The sequence below is a fragment of the Eurosta solidaginis genome, chromosome 2, assembly GCF_040869045.1.
Source record: "Eurosta solidaginis isolate ZX-2024a chromosome 2, ASM4086904v1, whole genome shotgun sequence".
In the NCBI taxonomy this organism is placed as follows: domain Eukaryota; kingdom Metazoa; phylum Arthropoda; class Insecta; order Diptera; family Tephritidae; genus Eurosta; species Eurosta solidaginis.
This window is the reverse complement of record NC_090320.1, coordinates 284,829,558-284,836,358: the sequence shown is the minus strand read 5'-3', so window position 1 is coordinate 284,836,358 and position 6,801 is coordinate 284,829,558.

Sequence of the window (6,801 nt, the reverse complement as noted above, 5' to 3'; positions counted from 1 at the left end):
TTGTCGGGATCCGTTCGGGATCCCGTCACGGTCATTTCGGAACTATTAGGGGATCATTTGAGGACCTTTCCGGCATCATTTTTGGATAGTTTTTGGAATCCTTTCGGGATCCCGTCAGGGTCATTTCGGGGCTTTTTCGGGATCATTTAAGGATGGCTTTCAGGATTCGTCCGGGAACCCGTCAGGGTAATTTCTGGACTTTTCCGAGACTATTTCGGGATCATTTTGGGACCTTCCCAAGATCATTTCTGGATGGATTTCGGGATTTATCCGGGATGCCCTCAGGGTCATTTTGGGACTATTAGGTGAGCATTTGAGGACCGTTCCGGCATCACCTCTGGATGGTTTTCGGTATCCGTTCAGATTCCCGTCGGAATAATTGCGGGACTTTTTCGGGATCATTGGGGTCCCTTCCGACATCATTTCTGGATGGTTTTTGGGATTCGTCCGGCATCCCGTCGGGGTCATTTCGGGACTTTTTCTCGACTAATACGGGATCATTTGCGGGCCCTTTCGATATCATTTCTGAATAGTTGTCGGGATCCGTTCGGGATTCCGTCAGGGTCTTTTCGGAACTATTGGGAGATCATTTGAGGACCTTTCCGGCATCATTTCTGGTTAGTTTTCGTGATCCTTCCCATCAGGGTCATTTCGGGACTTTTTCGGCATCATTTAAGATTGGTTTTCAGGATTCGTCCGGGTTCCGTCAGGGTAATTTCTGGACTTTTCCCAGACTATTTCGGGATAATTTTGGGACCCTCCCAAGATCATTTCTGGATGGATTTCGGGATCTGTCCGGGATGCCGTCAGGGTGATTTTGGGACTATTAGGTGATCATTTGAGGACTTTTTCGGCATCACTTCTGGATGGTTTTCGGTATCCGCTCAGGATCCCGTCGGAATTATTGCGGGACTTTTTCGGGATCATTTGGTGTCCCTTCCGGCATCATTTCTGGATGGTTTTTGGGATTCGTCCGGCATCCCGTCATGTTCATTTCGGGACTTTTTCTCGACTAATACGGGATCATTTGCGGGCCCTTTCGGCATCATTTCTAGATAGTTGTCAGGGTCTTTTCGGAACTATTAGGTGATCATTTGAGGACATTTCCGGCATCATTTCTGGATAGTTTTCGGGATCCTTTCGGGGTCCAGTCAGGGTCATTTCGGGACTTTCGGGATCATTTAGAGATGGCTTTCAGGATTCGTCCGGGAACCCGTCAGGGTAATTTCTGAACTTTTCCGAGACTATTTCGGCATAATTTTGGGACCTTCCCAAGATCATTTCTGGATGGATTTTGGGATCAGTCCGGGATGCCGTCAGGGTCATTTTGGTATTAGGTGATCATTTGAGGACCTTTCCGGCATCACTTCTGGATGGTTTTCGGTATCCGATCAGGATCCCCTCGGAATCATTGCGGGACTTTTTCGGGATCATTTGGGGTCCCTCCCAAGATCATTTCTGGATGGATTTCGGGCTCTGTCCGGGATCCCGTCAGGGTCACTTAGGGGTGCGTTCGAGATCCCGTCAGGGTCATTTCGGGACTTCTTCGGGACTATATCGGGATCATTTCTGGATGGTTTATGGGATCCGTCCATGACCCCTTAAGGGTCATTTCGGGACTATTAGGTGATCATTTGAGGACCTTTCCGGCATCACTTCTGGATGATTTTCGGTATCCGTTCGGGATCCCGTCGGAATCAATGCAGGACTTTTACGGAATAATTTGGGATTCCTTCCGGCATCATTTCTGAATGGTTTTCGGGATTTGTCCGGGATCCCGTCGGGTTATTTCGGGACCTTTTCGGGGCTAATACGGGATCATTTGGGGATCCTCTAGGGGTCGTTTCGTGACTTTTTCTGTATTATTTCGGGATCATTTTGGGACCCTTTCGGCACAATTTCTTGATGGTTTGCCGGATCCATCAGGGTCATTTCGGGACCATTTTGGGATCATTTGGGGACCCTTCCGAGATCATTTCTGGATCCGTCCGGGATGCCGTAGGAGCCATTTCGGGATTTTTTGTTACTTTTCCGGGATAGTTTTTGCACCCTTCCGGGATCATTTTTGGATCTGTGGTCAATTCCGGACTATTTCGGGATCATTTTGGAATCCTTCCGGAATCATTTCTGTATGGTTTTCGCGATCCATCGTGGATCCCCTCGGAGCCATTTCGGAACTTTTTCTGGAGTTATTCGGGATAATTTAGGGACCCTTCCTGGATATTTTCTGGATGGTTTTTGAGATCCGCCCGGGAGCCCGTCAGGATCATTTCGGAACCTTTTCGGGATCATTTTGGAACACCTTCAGGGATCATTTCTGTGTGGTTCTCTGGATACGTCTAGAATCGTGTCGCTCTCATTTCGGGTTTTTTTGGGACTATTCAGGGAACTTTTGGAGACCCTTTCGGGGCATTTCTGGATGGTTTTCGGGATCCGTCCGCGATAGCGTTGGGGTCATTTCGTAGCTTTTTCTGGATAATTTCGGGATCATTTGGGATCCTATCAGGTTATCAGCTCATTTAGTTCTTTTTTTTACTCAATTACAAACATAAAATGCATTAGACAGAAAACAAAATTTTAAACAGATAATAAGCAGGCTAACGCGAATAGCCCATATATTTAAAATTTTCCTTGCGGACGGGGCCGCGGGTAAAGGCTAGTATATATTATAAATGGGAAAGTTTGGATGTTAAGATGTTTGGATGTTTGGATGTTTGGATGTTTGGATGTTTGTCCAGACGTTTGTCTTTGTGACTCAATAACGCAAGAACGGCTTAACCGATTTGGATGAAATTTTGCACACATATAGCCAATAGTCTAGAAGGATCTACTAGCTATATATTTTTCAAAAGGGGCGTGGTCCCCGCCCCCTAGGAACAGTTATAATTTAATTATTATATTTTTTCGTCTTTGCGACTGAATCACGCCAGAATGGCTACACGGATTTTGATCAAATTTGGGACACAGACAGTAGTCTACTAGCGAAATTTTTTTCGAACATGGAAAGAGGGGTGGGGGTCCCACGACCCTTCGAGAAATTATTTTTCATAATTTTTACACATTATAACTTTACGTATACTGGCCTTCACCAATATCACAGACTCAAGGGGTCAAATAAGTCGAGGGCTTACAAAGTAAGCAGTGACACCCTCCGCCCGCCCCCCTTTATCTCCCCCTCTGGTGTAAAATCCATAAATTGTTATAACTCAATCTAAATTTTCTCCTAAATCAATATTTTTTGGTATCTGGTACATACAGAACGAGATCTAGACAATTTTGGAGGAACGATCAGTGGTCCTCTCCTCTACTCCCGCCATCCGCGCTCCATCAATTGTTTTTATTAGCACGCTTTTATTAGCTTTACCTGTATGTTTCTATCTAACTTTTTATTCGCTCCAATGCGCCTGCTGCCTTATTAACATGGTTTTATAATTAGCTTCAACTTATTTGTAATCCCGTAAGGGTCATATTGAGACCATCCGGGATCCCGTCGGGGTTAGTTTGGAACATTTTCGGGACTATTCCGGAATCATTTCGGGACTATTTCGCGATCATTTGGGGACCCTTCCGGCATCATTTCTGGATGGTTTTCGGGATCCGTGCGGGATCTCGTCGGGGTCATATGGGGACTTTTTCGGGATCATTTGAGGGCTCTTCCGGCATCATTTCTGGATGGTTTTCGGGATCCGTCCGGGATATCGTCGCGGTCATTTGGGGACTTTTTCGGGATCATTTGGGGGCTCTTCCGGCATCTTTCTGGATGGCTTTCGGGATCCGTCCGGGATCTCGTCGGGGTCATTTGGGGACTTTTTCGGGATCATTTTGGGGCTCATCCGGCATCATTTCTGGATGGTTTTCGGGATCCGTCCGGGATCCTGTCGGGGTCATTTCGGGACTTTTTCGCGACTAATACGGGATCATTTGGGAACCCTTTCGGCATCATTTCTGGATGGTTTTCGGGATCCGTCCGGGATCCCGTCGGGGTCATTTCGGGACTTTTCCGCGACTAATACGGGATCATTTGGGAACCCTTTCGGCATCATTTCTGGATGGTTTTCGGGATCCGTCCGGGATCCCATTAGAGTAATTTCGGGACTATTAGGGGATCATTTGGGAAACTTTCCGGCATCATTTCTGGATAATTTTCGGGATCCGTCCGGGATGCCGACGAGGTCATTTCGGGACCATTTCGGGATCATTTGGGATACCTACCGGCATCATTTCTGGATGGTTTTTGGGATTCGTCCGGGATCCCGTCGTGGTCCTTTCGGGACTTTTTTTCGACTAATACGGGATCATTTGCGGACCCTTTCAGCATCATTTCTGGATAGTTGTCGGGATCCCGTCACGGTCATTTCGGGACTATTAGGGGATCATTTGAGGACCTTTCCGGCATCATTTCTGTATTGTTTACGGAATCCTTTCGGGATCCCGCCAGGGTCATTTTTGGACTTTTTTGGGGCTAATACGGGATCATTTGGGGATCCTCTAGGGGTCGTTTCGTGACTTTTTCTGTTTTATTACGGGATCATTTGGGGACCCTTCCGGCATAATTTCTTGATGGTTTGCCGGATCCATCAGGGTCATTTCGGGACCATTTTGGGATCATTTGGGGACCCTTCCGAGGTCATTTCTGTAGGAGTCAGTTCGAGATATTTTTGTAACTTTTTCGGGATAGTTTTGGGACCATTCCGGGATCATTTGTGTATGGTTTTCGCGATCCGTCGTGGATCCCCTCGGGGTCATTTCGGGACTTTTTCTCGACTAATACGGGATCATTTGCGGACCCTTTCGGCATAGTTTCTGGATAGTTGTCGGGATCCGTTCGGGATCCCGTCACGGTCATTTCGGAACTATTAGGGGATCATTTGAGGACCTTTCCGGCATCATTTCTGGATAGTTTTTGGAATCCTTTCGGGATCCCGTCAGGGTCATTTCGGGGCTTTTTCGGGATCATTTAAGGATGGCTTTCAGGATTCGTCCGGGAACCCGTCAGGGTAATTTCTGGACTTTTCCGAAACTATTTCGGGATCATTTTGGGACCTTCGCAAGATCATTTCTGGATGGATTTCGGGATTTGTCCGGGATGCCCTCAGGGTCATTTTGGGACTATTAGGTGAGCATTTGAGGACCGTTCCGGCATCACTTCTGGATGGTTTTCGGTATCCGTTCAGATTCTCGTCGGAATAATTGCGGAACTTTTTCGGGATCATTGGGGTCCCTTCCAAAATCATTTCTGGATGGTTTTTGGGATTCGTCCGGCATCCCGTCGGGGTCATTTCGGGACTTTTTCTCGACAAATACGGGATCATTTGCGGGCCCTTTCGGATCATTTCTGGATAGTTGTCGGTATCCGTTCGGGATCCCGTCAGGGTCTTTTCGGAACTATTGGGAGATCATTTGAGGCCCTTTCCGGCATCATTTCTGGTTAGTTTTCGGGATCCTTTCCGGGTCCCATCAGGGTCATTTCGGGACTTTTTCGGCATCATTTAAGATTGGTTTTCAGGATTCGTCCGGTATCCGTCAGGGTAATTTCTGGACTTTTCCCAGACTATTTCGGGATAATTTTGGGACCCTCCCAAGATCATTTCTGGATGGATTTCGGGATCTGTCCGGGATGCCGTCAGGGTCATTTTGGGACTATTAGGTGATCATTTGAGGACCTTTTCGGCATCACTTCTGGATGGTTTTCGGTATCCGCTCAGGATCCCGTCGGAATTATTGCGGGACTTTTTCGGGATCATTGGGGTCCCTTCCAAAATCATTTCTGGATGGTTTTTGGGATTCGTCCGGCATCCCGTCGGGTTCATTTCGGGACTTTTTCTCGACCAATACGGGATCATTTGCGGGCCCTTTCGGCATCATTTCTAGATAGTTGTCGGGATCCGTTCGGGAAGCCGTCACTGTCATTTCAGGACTATTAGGGTTTCATTTGAGGACCTTTCCGGCATCATTTCTGGATAGTTTTCGGAATCCTTTCGGGGTCCAGTCAGGGTCATTTCGGGACTTTTTCGGGATCATTTAGAGATGGCTTTCAGGATTCGTCCGGGAACCCGTCAGGGTAATTTCTGAACTTTTCCGAGACTATTTCGGGATAATTTTGGGACCTTCCCAAGATCATTTCTGGATGGATTTTGGGATCAGTCCGGGATGCCGTCAGGGTCATTTTGGTATTAGGTGATCATTTGAGGACCTTTCCGGCATCACTTCTGGATGGTTATCGGTATCCGATCAGGATCCCCTCGGAATCATTGCGGGACTTTTTCGGGATCATTTGGGGTCCCTCCCAAGATCATTTCTGGATGGATTTCGGGATCTGTCCGGGATCCCGTCAGGGTCATTTAGGGGTGCGTTCGAGATCCCGTCAGGGTCATTTCGAGACTTCTTCGGGAATATATCGGGATCATTTCTGGATGGTTTATGGGATCCGTCCATGACCCCTTAAGGGTCATTTCGGGACTATTAGGTGATCATTTGAGGACCTTTCCGGCGTCACTTCTGGATGATTTTCGGTATCCGTTCGGGATCCCGTCGGAATCAATGCGGGACTTTTACGGAATCATTTGGGATTCCTTCCGGCATCATTTCTGGATGGTTTTCGGGATTTGTCCGGGATCCCGTCGGGGTTATTTCGGGACCTTTTCGGGGCTAATACGGGATCATTTGGGGATCCTCTAGGGGTCGTTTCTTGACTTTTTCTGTATTATTTCGGGATCATTTTGGGACCCTTTCGGCATAATTTCTTGATGGTTTGCCGGATCCATCAGGGTCATTTCGGAACCATTTTGGGATCATTTGGGG